Here is a 13,968-nt window from a genome sequence, read left to right as displayed (position 1 = left end):
AATGCCATTTGAAGAAACCAAGGACCGGAGGCCCTGATGCCTTCAAGGGGAGTGGGGTTCCTGCACTGGGGGACTGAGGTCCCAGCGGTCACAGTCCCTTCTCGAATAGTTTAGGCCAGATTGTAGAGAGTGGAAGCCGCTCGGTCCAAGTTTGCCACCTCGGTGCAGGTTGGGACGGTTTGAGCCAAAGCAAGACCCCAAGCAGTCCAGGCAGGGCCCAACCTGTGTCCCCCCTGGAGAACCCTTCCCTGGGCGTGGGTCCCGCCTTCCCAGGCCCCCTCCACATGGTGAGGAACCGAGGCCGGGGCCAGACACACCCTCAGGTCCCCAGGTCCTTCCTGGGCACTGGGCCTCAGTGGGGGCGGGAGAACTGCTGGGAAGCGTGGCCCATGGGAAAATGCGTGGCCCTCGGGGTGGCAGGGAGGCCTTCCGTTTGCAGGGTGAAGAGTCAAGGACACTGGGAACCTGGCCTGATATCTCTAGGGTGGGGCACGTTGCCCGGAGGGAGGCTTGTGGGCGGGCGCCTGGGTGTGCAGGCGGGGCCCCGCTATTGACAGGAAACCAGCCAGCCCCGGCTCGGACAAAAGCCATCTCCTGGCGGCCTCCCCCCTGTTCTTCCATCCATAAAGGGGTCCCCCTTTACGGATGGAAGAACAGGGGGATCTTCACAGTGGTGGTGACTGGACGGAGGGGTCTGCGGGTTTGGGGCCACGGAGGCCAGTTGCTCGCACCCTGGCCCCCTGTGTCTGAGCCCCATGGATGCTGAGGGCCGCTTATCGAGGGATGCAGGTGTCGTGCGGGGCTCAAGGGATCGCCTGGGCACGCCCCACGCAAGAGAGGGCACCTGAGGCCCGAGAGGGCCCCCGGCAAAATCCCCAGGCCTGACCCCTTGGCTCCAGAGGCATCCCCAGACTCCTGCCCAGGGACCTGTTCCTGCTCACCTGGGCCCTGATGCACCGCAGGTGAATGCCATTTGCGGACACCAAGGACCGGAGGCAGTGATGCCTTCAAGGGGAGGGTGGTTCCAGCTCTGGGAGACTGAGGTCGCAGCTGTCACAGTCCCTTTGCAAGTAGTTTAGGCCAGATTTTAGAGAGTGGAAGCCGCTCGGTCCAAGTATGCCACCACGGTGCCGGTTGGGGCGGTTGGAGCCAAAGCAAGATCCCTAGCAGTACAGGCGGGGCCCAACCTGTGTCCCCTACGGAGAACCCTTCCTTGGGCATGGGTTCCGTCTTCCCATCCCCCTTCCACATGGCGCGGAACCGAGGCCGGGGCCAGACACAACCTCAGGTCCCCAGATCCTTCCTGGGCACTAGGCCTCAGTGGGGGCGGGAGAACTGCTGGGAAGCGTGGCCCTTGGGAAAATGCGTGGCCCTCCGGGTGGCAGGGAGGCCTTCCGTTTGCAGGGTGAAGAGTCAAGGACACTGGGAACCTGGCCTGATATCTCTAGGGTGCGGCACGTTGCCCCGAGGGAGGCTTGTGGGCTGGCGCCTGGGTGTGCATGCGGGCCCCGCGTATTGACCCGAAACCAGCCAGCCCCGGCTCGGACAAAAGCCATCTCCTGGCGGCCTCCCCCCTGTTCTTCCATCCGTAAAGGGGGACCCCTTTACGGATGGAAGAACAGGGGGATCATCACAGTGGTGGTGACTGGACGGAGGGGTCTGCGGGTTTGGGGCCACGGAGGCCAGTTGCTCGCACCCCGGCTCCATGTGTCCGAGCCCCATGGAGGCAGAGAGCCGCTTATCGAGGGATGCATGAGTCCTGCGGGGAACAAGGGAAGGTGTGGGCACGCCCCGAGCGAGAGAGGGCACCTGGGCCCCGAGAGGGCCCCCGGCAAAATCCCCAGGCCTGACCCCTTGGCTCCAGAGGCTTCCCCAGACTCCTGCTCCGGGCCGGTTCCTGCTCACCGGGGCCCTAATTCACCGCAGGTGAATGCCATTTGAAGAAACCAAGGACCGGAGGCCCTGATGCCTTCAAGGGGAGTGGGGTTCCTGCACTGGGGGACTGAGGTCCCAGCGGTCACAGTCCCTTCTCGAATAGTTTAGGCCAGATTGTAGAGAGTGGAAGCCGCTCGGTCCAAGTTTGCCACCTCGGTGCAGGTTGGGACGGTTTGAGCCAAAGCAAGACCCCAAGCAGTCCAGGCAGGGCCCAACCTGTGTCCCCCCTGGAGAACCCTTCCCTGGGCGTGGGTCCCGCCTTCCCAGGCCCCCTCCACATGGTGAGGAACCGAGGCCGGGGCCAGACACACCCTCAGGTCCCCAGGTCCTTCCTGGGCACTGGGCCTCAGTGGGGGCGGGAGAACTGCTGGGAAGCGTGGCCCGTGGGAAAATGCGTGGCCCTCGGGGTGGCAGGGAGGCCTTCCGTTTGCAGGGTGAAGAGTCGAGGACACTGGGAACCTGGCCTGATATCTCTAGGGTGGGGCACGTTGCCCGGAGTGAGGCTTGTGGGCGGGCGCATGGGTGTGCAGGCGGGGCCCCGCTATTGACAGGAAACCAGCCAGCCCCGGCTCGGACAAAAGCCATCTCCTGGCGGCCTCCCCCCTGTTCTTCCATCCGTAAAGGGGGACCCCTTTACGGATGGAAGAACAGGGGGATCTTCACAGTGGTGGTGACTGGACGGAGGGGTCTGCGGGTTTGGGGCCACGGAGGCCAGTTGCTCGCACCCTGGCCCCCTGTGTCTGAGCCCCATGGATGCAGAGGGCCACTTATCGAGGGATGCAGGTGTCGTGCGGGGCTCAAGGGATCGCCTGGGCACGCCCCACGCAAGAGAGGGCACCTGAGGCCCGAGAGGGCCCCCGGCAAAATCCCCAGGCCTGACCCCTTGGCTCCAGAGTCTTCCACAGACTCCTGCCCAGGGACCTGTTCCTGCTCACCTGGGCCCTGATGCACCGCAGGTGAATGCCATTTGCGGACACCAAGGACCGGAGGCAGTGATGCCTTCAAGGGGAGGGTGGTTCCAGCTCTGGGAGACTGAGGTCGCAGCTGTCACAGTCCCTTTGCAAGTAGTTTAGGCCAGATTTTAGAGAGTGGAAGCCGCTCGGTCCAAGTATGCCACCACGGTGCCGGTTGGGGCGGTTGGAGCCAAAGCAAGATCCCTAGCAGTACAGGCGGGGCCCAACCTGTGTCCCCTATGGAGAACCCTTCCTTGGGCATGGGTTCCGTCTTCCCATCCCGCTTCCACATGGCGCGGAACCGAGGCCGGGGCCAGACACACCCTCAGGTCCCCAGATCCTTCCTGGGCACTAGGCCTCAGTGGGGGCGGGAGAACTGCTGGGAAGCGTGGCCCTTGGGAAAATGCGTGGCCCTCCGGGTGGCAGGGAGGCCTTCCGTTTGCAGGGTGAAGAGTCAAGGACACTGGGAACCTGGCCTGATATCTCTAGGGTGCGGCACGTTGCCCCGAGGGAGGCTTGTGGGCTGGCGCCTGGGTGTGCATGCGGGCCCCGCGTATTGACCCGAAACCAGCCAGCCCCGGCTCGGACAAAAGCCATCTCCTGGCGGCCTCCCCCCTGTTCTTCCATCCGTAAAGGGGGACCCCTTTACGGATGGAAGAACAGGGGGATCTTCACAGTGGTGGTGACTGGACGGAGGGGTCTGCGGGTTTGCCGCCACGGAGGCCAGTTCCTCGCACCCCTTCGCCATGTGTCCGAGCCCCATGGAGTCAGAGGGCCGCTTATAGGGGGATGCATGAGTCCTGCGGGGGTCAAGGGATGGTGTGGGCACGCCCCGGGCGAGAGAGGGCACCTGGGCCCCGAGAGGGCCCCCGGCAAAATCCCCAGGCCTGACCCCTTGGCTCCAGAGGCTTCCCCAGACTCCTGCTCCGGGCCGGTTCCTGCTCACCGGGGCCCTAATTCACCGCAGGTGAATGCCATTTGAAGAAACCAAGGACCGGAGGCCCTGATGCCTTCAAGGGGAGTGGGGTTCCTGCACTGGGGGACTGAGGTCCCAGCGGTCACAGTCCCTTCTCGAATAGTTTAGGCCAGATTGTAGAGAGTGGAAGCCGCTCGGTCCAAGTTTGCCACCTCGGTGCAGGTTGGGACGGTTTGAGCCAAAGCAAGACCCCAAGCAGTCCAGGCAGGGCCCAACCTGTGTCCCCCCTGGAGAACCCTTCCCTGGGCGTGGGTCCCGCCTTCCCAGGCCCCCTCCACATGGTGAGGAACCGAGGCCGGGGCCAGACACACCCTCAGGTCCCCAGGTCCTTCCTGGGCACTGGGCCTCAGTGGGGGCGGGAGAACTGCTGGGAAGCGTGGCCCGTGGGAAAATGCGTGGCCCTCGGGGTGGCAGGGAGGCCTTCCGTTTGCAGGGTGAAGAGTCAAGGACACTGGGAACCTGGCCTGATATCTCTAGGGTGGGGCACGTTGCCCGGAGTGAGGCTTGTGGGCGGGCGCATGGGTGTGCAGGCGGGGCCCCGCTATTGACAGGAAACCAGCCAGCCCCGGCTCGGACAAAAGCCATCTCCTGGCGGCCTCCCCCCTGTTCTTCCATCCGTAAAGGGGGACCCCTTTACGGATGGAAGAACAGGGGGATCTTCACAGTGATGGTGACTGGACGGAGGGGTCTGCGGGTTTGGGGCCACGGAGGCCAGTTGCTCGCACCCTGGCCCCCTGTGTCTGAGCCCCATGGATGCAGAGGGCCACTTATCGAGGGATGCAGGTGTCGTGCGGGGCTCAAGGGATCGCCTGGGCACGCCCCACGCAAGAGAGGGCACCTGAGGCCCGAGAGGGCCCCCGGCAAAATCCCCAGGCCTGACCCCTTGGCTCCAGAGTCTTCCACAGACTCCTGCCCAGGGACCTGTTCCTGCTCACCTGGGCCCTGATGCACCGCAGGTGAATGCCATTTGCGGACACCAAGGACCGGAGGCAGTGATGCCTTCAAGGGGAGGGTGGTTCCAGCTCTGGGAGACTGAGGTCGCAGCTGTCACAGTCCCTTTGCAAGTAGTTTAGGCCAGATTTTAGAGAGTGGAAGCCGCTCGGTCCAAGTATGCCACCACGGTGCCGGTTGGGGCGGTTGGAGCCAAAGCAAGATCCCTAGCAGTACAGGCGGGGCCCAACCTGTGTCCCCTATGGAGAACCCTTCCTTGGGCATGGGTTCCGTCTTCCCATCCCGCTTCCACATGGCGCGGAACCGAGGCCGGGGCCAGACACACCCTCAGGTCCCCAGATCCTTCCTGGGCACTAGGCCTCAGTGGGGGCGGGAGAACTGCTGGGAAGCGTGGCCCTTGGGAAAATGCGTGGCCCTCCGGGTGGCAGGGAGGCCTTCCGTTTGCAGGGTGAAGAGTCAAGGACACTGGGAACCTGGCCTGATATCTCTAGGGTGCGGCACGTTGCCCCGAGGGAGGCTTGTGGGCTGGCGCCTGGGTGTGCATGCGGGCCCCGCGTATTGACCCGAAACCAGCCAGCCCGGCTCGGACAAAAGCCATCTCCTGGCGGCCTCCCCCCTGTTCTTCCATCCGTAAAGGGGGACCCCTTTACGGATGGAAGAACAGGGGGATCTTCACAGTGGTGGTGACTGGACGGAGGGGTCTGCGGGTTTGCCGCCACGGAGGCCAGTTCCTCGCACCCCTTCGCCATGTGTCCGAGCCCCATGGAGTCAGAGGGCCGCTTATAGGGGGATGCATGAGTCCTGCGGGGGTCAAGGGATGGTGTGGGCACGCCCCGGGCGAGAGAGGGCACCTGGGCCCCGAGAGGGCCCCCGGCAAAATCCCCAGGCCTGACCCCTTGGCTCCAGAGGCTTCCCCAGACTCCTGCTCCGGGCCGGTTCCTGCTCACCGGGGCCCTAATTCACCGCAGGTGAATGCCATTTGAAGAAACCAAGGACCGGAGGCCCTGATGCCTTCAAGGGGAGTGGGGTTCCTGCACTGGGGGACTGAGGTCCCAGCGGTCACAGTCCCTTCTCGAATAGTTTAGGCCAGATTGTAGAGAGTGGAAGCCGCTCGGTCCAAGTTTGCCACCTCGGTGCAGGTTGGGACGGTTTGAGCCAAAGCAAGACCCCAAGCAGTCCAGGCAGGGCCCAACCTGTGTCCCCCCTGGAGAACCCTTCCCTGGGCATGGGTCCCGCCTTCCCAGGCCCCCTCCACATGGTGAGGAACCGAGGCCGGGGCCAGACACACCCTCAGGTCCCCAGGTCCTTCCTGGGCACTGGGCCTCAGTGGGGGCGGGAGAACTGCTGGGAAGCGTGGCCCGTGGGAAAATGCGTGGCCCTCGGGGTGGCAGGGAGGCCTTCCGTTTGCAGGGTGAAGAGTCAAGGACACTGGGAACCTGGCCTGATATCTCTAGGGTGGGGCACGTTGCCTGGAGGGAGGCTTGTGGGCCGGCGCCTGGGTGTGCAGGCGGGGGGCCCCGCTATAGACAGGAAACCAGCCAGCCCCGGCTCGGACAAAAGCCATCTCCTGGCGGCCTCCCCCCTGTTCTTCCATCCGTAAAGGGGGACCCCTTTACGGATGGAAGAACAGGGGGATCATCACAGTGGTGGTGACTGGACGGAGGGGTCTGCGGGTTTGGGGCCACGGAGGCCAGTTGCTCGCACCCCGGCTCCATGTGTCCGAGCCCCATGGAGGCAGAGAGCCGCTTATCGAGGGATGCATGAGTCCTGCGGGGAACAAGGGATGGTGTGGGCACGCCCCGAGCGAGAGAGGGCACCTGGGCCCCGAGAGGGCCCCCGGCAAAATCCCCAGGCCTGACCCCTTGGCTCCAGAGGCTTCCCCAGACTCCTGCTCCGTGCCGGATCCTGCTCACCGGGGCCCTAATTCACCGCAGGTGAATGCCATTTGAAGAAACCAAGGACCGGAGGCCCTGATGCCTTCAAGGGGAGTGGGGTTCCTGCACTGGGGGACTGAGGTCCCAGCGGTCACAGTCCCTTCTCGAATAGTTTAGGCCAGATTGTAGAGAGTGGAAGCCGCTCGGTCCAAGTTTGCCACCTCGGTGCAGGTTGGGACGGTTTGAGCCAAAGCAAGACCCCAAGCAGTCCAGGCAGGGCCCAACCTGTGTCCCCCCTGGAGAACCCTTCCCTGGGCGTGGGTCCCGCCTTCCCAGGCCCCCTCCACATGGTGAGGAACCGAGGCCGGGGCCAGACACACCCTCAGGTCCCCAGGTCCTTCCTGGGCACTGGGCCTCAGTGGGGGCGGGAGAACTGCTGGGAAGCGTGGCCCGTGGGAAAATGCGTGGCCCTCGGGGTGGCAGGGAGGCCTTCCGTTTGCAGGGTGAAGAGTCAAGGACACTGGGAACCTGGCCTGATATCTCTAGGGTGGGGCACGTTGCCCGGAGTGAGGCTTGTGGGCGGGCGCATGGGTGTGCAGGCGGGGCCCCGCTATTGACAGGAAACCAGCCAGCCCCGGCTCGGACAAAAGCCATCTCCTGGCGGCCTCCCCCCTGTTCTTCCATCCGTAAAGGGGGACCCCTTTACGGATGGAAGAACAGGGGGATCTTCACAGTGGTGGTGACTGGACGGAGGGGTCTGCGGGTTTGGGGCCACGGAGGCCAGTTGCTCTCACCCTGGCCCCCTGTGTCTGAGCCCCATGGATGCAGAGGGCCACTTATCGAGGGATGCAGGTGTCGTGCGGGGCTCAAGGGATCGCCTGGGCACGCCCCACGCAAGAGAGGGCACCTGAGGCCCGAGAGGGCCCCCGGCAAAATCCCCAGGCCTGACCCCTTGGCTCCAGAGTCTTCCACAGACTCCTGCCCAGGGACCTGTTCCTGCTCACCTGGGCCCTGATGCACCGCAGGTGAATGCCATTTGCGGACACCAAGGACCGGAGGCAGTGATGCCTTCAAGGGGAGGGTGGTTCCAGCTCTGGGAGACTGAGGTCGCAGCTGTCACAGTCCCTTTGCAAGTAGTTTAGGCCAGATTTTAGAGAGTGGAAGCCGCTCGGTCCAAGTATGCCACCACGGTGCCGGTTGGGGCGGTTGGAGCCAAAGCAAGATCCCTAGCAGTACAGGCGGGGCCCAACCTGTGTCCCCTATGGAGAACCCTTCCTTGGGCATGGGTTCCGTCTTCCCATCCCGCTTCCACATGGCGCGGAACCGAGGCCGGGGCCAGACACACCCTCAGGTCCCCAGATCCTTCCTGGGCACTAGGCCTCAGTGGGGGCGGGAGAACTGCTGGGAAGCGTGGCCCTTGGGAAAATGCGTGGCCCTCCGGGTGGCAGGGAGGCCTTCCGTTTGCAGGGTGAAGAGTCAAGGACACTGGGAACCTGGCCTGATATCTCTAGGGTGCGGCACGTTGCCCCGAGGGAGGCTTGTGGGCTGGCGCCTGGGTGTGCATGCGGGCCCCGCGTATTGACCCGAAACCAGCCAGCCCCGGCTCGGACAAAAGCCATCTCCTGGCGGCCTCCCCCCTGTTCTTCCATCCGTAAAGGGGGACCCCTTTACGGATGGAAGAACAGGGGGATCTTCACAGTGGTGGTGACTGGACGGAGGGGTCTGCGGGTTTGCCGCCACGGAGGCCAGTTCCTCGCACCCCTTCGCCATGTGTCCGAGCCCCATGGAGTCAGAGGGCCGCTTATAGGGGGATGCATGAGTCCTGCGGGGGTCAAGGGATGGTGTGGGCACGCCCCGGGCGAGAGAGGGCACCTGGGCCCCGAGAGGGCCCCCGGCAAAATCCCCAGGCCTGACCCCTTGGCTCCAGAGGCTTCCCCAGACTCCTGCTCCGGGCCGGTTCCTGCTCACCGGGGCCCTAATTCACCGCAGGTGAATGCCATTTGAAGAAACCAAGGACCGGAGGCCCTGATGCCTTCAAGGGGAGTGGGGTTCCTGCACTGGGGGACTGAGGTCCCAGCGGTCACAGTCCCTTCTCGAATAGTTTAGGCCAGATTGTAGAGAGTGGAAGCCGCTCGGTCCAAGTTTGCCACCTCGGTGCAGGTTGGGACGGTTTGAGCCAAAGCAAGACCCCAAGCAGTCCAGGCAGGGCCCAACCTGTGTCCCCCCTGGAGAACCCTTCCCTGGGCATGGGTCCCGCCTTCCCAGGCCCCCTCCACATGGTGAGGACCCGAGGCCGGGGCCAGACACACCCTCAGGTCCCCAGGTCCTTCCTGGGCACTGGGCCTCAGTGGGGGCGGGAGAACTGCTGGGAAGCGTGGCCCGTGGGAAAATGCGTGGCCCTCGGGGTGGCAGGGAGGCCTTCCGTTTGCAGGGTGAAGAGTCAAGGACACTGGGAACCTGGCCTGATATCTCTAGGGTGGGGCACGTTGCCTGGAGGGAGGCTTGTGGGCCGGCGCCTGGGTGTGCAGGCGGGGGGCCCCGCTATAGACAGGAAACCAGCCAGCCCCGGCTCGGACAAAAGCCATCTCCTGGCGGCCTCCACCCTGTTCTTCCATCCGTAAAGGGGGACCCCTTTACGGATGGAAGAACAGGGGGATCATCACAGTGGTGGTGACTGGACGGAGGGGTCTGCGGGTTTGGGGCCACGGAGGCCAGTTGCTCGCACCCCGGCTCCATGTGTCCGAGCCCCATGGAGGCAGAGAGCCGCTTATCGAGGGATGCATGAGTCCTGCGGGGAACAAGGGATGGTGTGGGCACGCCCCGAGCGAGAGAGGGCACCTGGGCCCCGAGAGGGCCCCCGGCAAAATCCCCAGGCCTGACCCCTTGGCTCCAGAGGCTTCCCCAGACTCCTGCTCCGGGCCGGTTCCTGCTCACCGGGGCCCTAATTCACCGCAGGTGAATGCCATTTGAAGAAACCAAGGACCGGAGGCCCTGATGCCTTCAAGGGGAGTGGGGTTCCTGCACTGGGGGACTGAGGTCCCAGCGGTCACAGTCCCTTCTCGAATAGTTTAGGCCAGATTGTAGAGAGTGGAAGCCGCTCGGTCCAAGTTTGCCACCTCGGTGCAGGTTGGGACGGTTTGAGCCAAAGCAAGACCCCAAGCAGTCCAGGCAGGGCCCAACCTGTGTCCCCCCTGGAGAACCCTTCCCTGGGCGTGGGTCCCGCCTTCTTAGGCCCCCTCCACATGGTGAGGAACCGAGGCCGGGGCCAGACACACCCTCAGGTCCCCAGGTACTTCCTGGGCACTGGGCCTCAGTGGGGGCGGGAGAACTGCTGGGAAGCGTGGCCCATGGGAAAATGCGTGGCCCTCGGGGTGGCAGGGAGGCCTTCCGTTTGCAGGGTGAAGAGTCAAGGACACTGGGAACCTGGCCTGATATCTCTAGGGTGGGGCACGTTGCCCGGAGGGAGGCTTGTGGGCGGGCGCCTGGGTGTGCAGGCGGGGCCCCGCTATTGACAGGAAACCAGCCAGCCCCGGCTCGGACAAAAGCCATCTCCTGGCGGCCTCCCCCCTGTTCTTCCATCCATAAAGGGGTCCCCCTTTACGGATGGAAGAACAGGGGGATCTTCACAGTGGTGGTGACTGGACGGAGGGGTGTGCGGGTTTGGGGCCACGGAGGCCAGTTGCTCGCACCCTGGCCCCCTGTGTCTGAGCCCCATGGATGCAGAGGGCCGCTTATCGAGGGATGCAGGTGTCGTGCGGGGCTCAAGGGATCGCCTGGGCACGCCCCACGCAAGAGAGGGCACCTGAGGCCCGAGAGGGCCCCCGGCAAAATCCCCAGGCCTGACCCCTTGGCTCCAGAGGCATCCCCAGACTCCTGCCCAGGGACCTGTTCCTGCTCACCTGGGCCCTGATGCACCGCAGGTGAATGCCATTTGCGGACACCAAGGACCGGAGGCAGTGATGCCTTCAAGGGGAGGGTGGTTCCAGCTCTGGGAGACTGAGGTCGCAGCTGTCACAGTCCCTTTGCAAGTAGTTTAGGCCAGATTTTAGAGAGTGGAAGCCGCTCGGTCCAAGTATGCCACCACGGTGCCGGTTGGGGCGGTTGGAGCCAAAGCAAGATCCCTAGCAGTACAGGCGGGGCCCAACCTGTGTCCCCTATGGAGAACCCTTCCTTGGGCATGGGTTCCGTCTTCCCATCCCGCTTCCACATGGCGCGGAACCGAGGCCGGGGCCAGACACACCCTCAGGTCCCCAGATCCTTCCTGGGCACTAGGCCTCAGTGGGGGCGGGAGAACTGCTGGGAAGCGTGGCCCTTGGGAAAATGCGTGGCCCTCCGGGTGGCAGGGAGGCCTTCCGTTTGCAGGGTGAAGAGTCAAGGACACTGGGAACCTGGCCTGATATCTCTAGGGTGCGGCACGTTGCCCCGAGGGAGGCTTGTGGGCTGGCGCCTGGGTGTGCATGCGGGCCCCGCGTATTGACCCGAAACCAGCCAGCCCCGGCTCGGACAAAAGCCATCTCCTGGCGGCCTCCCCCCTGTTCTTCCATCCGTAAAGGGGGACCCCTTTACGGATGGAAGAACAGGGGGATCTTCACAGTGGTGGTGACTGGACGGAGGGGTCTGCGGGTTTGCCGCCACGGAGGCCAGTTCCTCGCACCCCTTCGCCATGTGTCCGAGCCCCATGGAGTCAGAGGGCCGCTTATAGGGGGATGCATGAGTCCTGCGGGGGTCAAGGGATGGTGTGGGCACGCCCCGGGCGAGAGAGGGCACCTGGGCCCCGAGAGGGCCCCCGGCAAAATCCCCAGGCCTGACCCCTTGGCTCCAGAGGCTTCCCCAGACTCCTGCTCCGGGCCGGTTCCTGCTCACCGGGGCCCTAATTCACCGCAGGTGAATGCCATTTGAAGAAACCAAGGACCGGAGGCCCTGATGCCTTCAAGGGGAGTGGGGTTCCTGCACTGGGGGACTGAGGTCCCAGCGGTCACAGTCCCTTCTCGAATAGTTTAGGCCAGATTGTAGAGAGTGGAAGCCGCTCGGTCCAAGTTTGCCACCTCGGTGCAGGTTGGGACGGTTTGAGCCAAAGCAAGACCCCAAGCAGTCCAGGCAGGGCCCAACCTGTGTCCCCCCTGGAGAACCCTTCCCTGGGCATGGGTCCCGCCTTCCCAGGCCCCCTCCACATGGTGAGGAACCGAGGCCGGGGCCAGACACACCCTCAGGTCCCCAGGTCCTTCCTGGGCACTGGGCCTCAGTGGGGGCGGGAGAACTGCTGGGAAGCGTGGCCCGTGGGAAAATGCGTGGCCCTCGGGGTGGCAGGGAGGCCTTCCGTTTGCAGGGTGAAGAGTCAAGGACACTGGGAACCTGGCCTGATATCTCTAGGGTGGGGCACGTTGCCTGGAGGGAGGCTTGTGGGCCGGCGCCTGGGTGTGCAGGCGGGGGGCCCCGCTATAGACAGGAAACCAGCCAGCCCCGGCTCGGACAAAAGCCATCTCCTGGCGGCCTCCACCCTGTTCTTCCATCCGTAAAGGGGGACCCCTTTACGGATGGAAGAACAGGGGGATCATCACAGTGGTGGTGACTGGACGGAGGGGTCTGCGGGTTTGGGGCCACGGAGGCCAGTTGCTCGCACCCCGGCTCCATGTGTCCGAGCCCCATGGAGGCAGAGAGCCGCTTATCGAGGGATGCATGAGTCCTGCGGGGAACAAGGGATGGTGTGGGCACGCCCCGAGCGAGAGAGGGCACCTGGGCCCCGAGAGGGCCCCCGGCAAAATCCCCAGGCCTGACCCCTTGGCTCCAGAGGCTTCCCCAGACTCCTGCTCCGGGCCGGTTCCTGCTCACCGGGGCCCTAATTCACCGCAGGTGAATGCCATTTGAAGAAACCAAGGACCGGAGGCCCTGATGCCTTCAAGGGGAGTGGGGTTCCTGCACTGGGGGACTGAGGTCCCAGCGGTCACAGTCCCTTCTCGAATAGTTTAGGCCAGATTGTAGAGAGTGGAAGCCGCTCGGTCCAAGTTTGCCACCTCGGTGCAGGTTGGGACGGTTTGAGCCAAAGCAAGACCCCAAGCAGTCCAGGCAGGGCCCAACCTGTGTCCCCCCTGGAGAACCCTTCCCTGGGCGTGGGTCCCGCCTTCTTAGGCCCCCTCCACATGGTGAGGAACCGAGGCCGGGGCCAGACACACCCTCAGGTCCCCAGGTCCTTCCTGGGCACTGGGCCTCAGTGGGGGCGGGAGAACTGCTGGGAAGCGTGGCCCATGGGAAAATGCGTGGCCCTCGGGGTGGCAGGGAGGCCTTCCGTTTGCAGGGTGAAGAGTCAAGGACACTGGGAACCTGGCCTGATATCTCTAGGGTGGGGCACGTTGCCCGGAGGGAGGCTTGTGGGCGGGCGCCTGGGTGTGCAGGCGGGGCCCCGCTATTGACAGGAAACCAGCCAGCCCCGGCTCGGACAAAAGCCATCTCCTGGCGGCCTCCCCCCTGTTCTTCCATCCATAAAGGGGTCCCCCTTTACGGATGGAAGAACAGGGGGATCTTCACAGTGGTGGTGACTGGACGGAGGGGTGTGCGGGTTTGGGGCCACGGAGGCCAGTTGCTCGCACCCTGGCCCCCTGTGTCTGAGCCCCATGGATGCAGAGGGCCGCTTATCGAGGGATGCAGGTGTCGTGCGGGGCTCAAGGGATCGCCTGGGCACGCCCCACGCAAGAGAGGGCACCTGAGGCCCGAGAGGGCCCCCGGCAAAATCCCCAGGCCTGACCCCTTGGCTCCAGAGGCATCCCCAGACTCCTGCCCAGGGACCTGTTCCTGCTCACCTGGGCCCTGATGCACCGCAGGTGAATGCCATTTGCGGACACCAAGGACCGGAGGCAGTGATGCCTTCAAGGGGAGGGTGGTTCCAGCTCTGGGAGACTGAGGTCGCAGCTGTCACAGTCCCTTTGCAAGTAGTTTAGGCCAGATTTTAGAGAGTGGAAGCCGCTCGGTCCAAGTATGCCACCACGGTGCCGGTTGGGGCGGTTGGAGCCAAAGCAAGATCCCTAGCAGTACAGGCGGGGCCCAACCTGTGTCCCCTATGGAGAACCCTTCCTTGGGCATGGGTTCCGTCTTCCCATCCCCCTTCCACATGGCGCGGAACCGAGGCCGGGGCCAGACACAACCTCAGGTCCCCAGATCCTTCCTGGGCACTAGGCCTCAGTGGGGGCGGGAGAACTGCTGGGAAGCGTGGCCCTTGGGAAAATGCGTGGCCCTCCGGGTGGCAGGGAGGCCTTCCGTTTGCAGGGTGAAGAGTCAAGGACACTGG

Source organism: Desmodus rotundus, chromosome 6, assembly GCF_022682495.2.
Source record: "Desmodus rotundus isolate HL8 chromosome 6, HLdesRot8A.1, whole genome shotgun sequence".
Classification (NCBI taxonomy): Eukaryota; Metazoa; Chordata; class Mammalia; order Chiroptera; family Phyllostomidae; genus Desmodus; species Desmodus rotundus.
The sequence above is the reverse complement of the archived record's forward strand: the minus strand, read 5'-3'. Positions refer to the sequence as shown.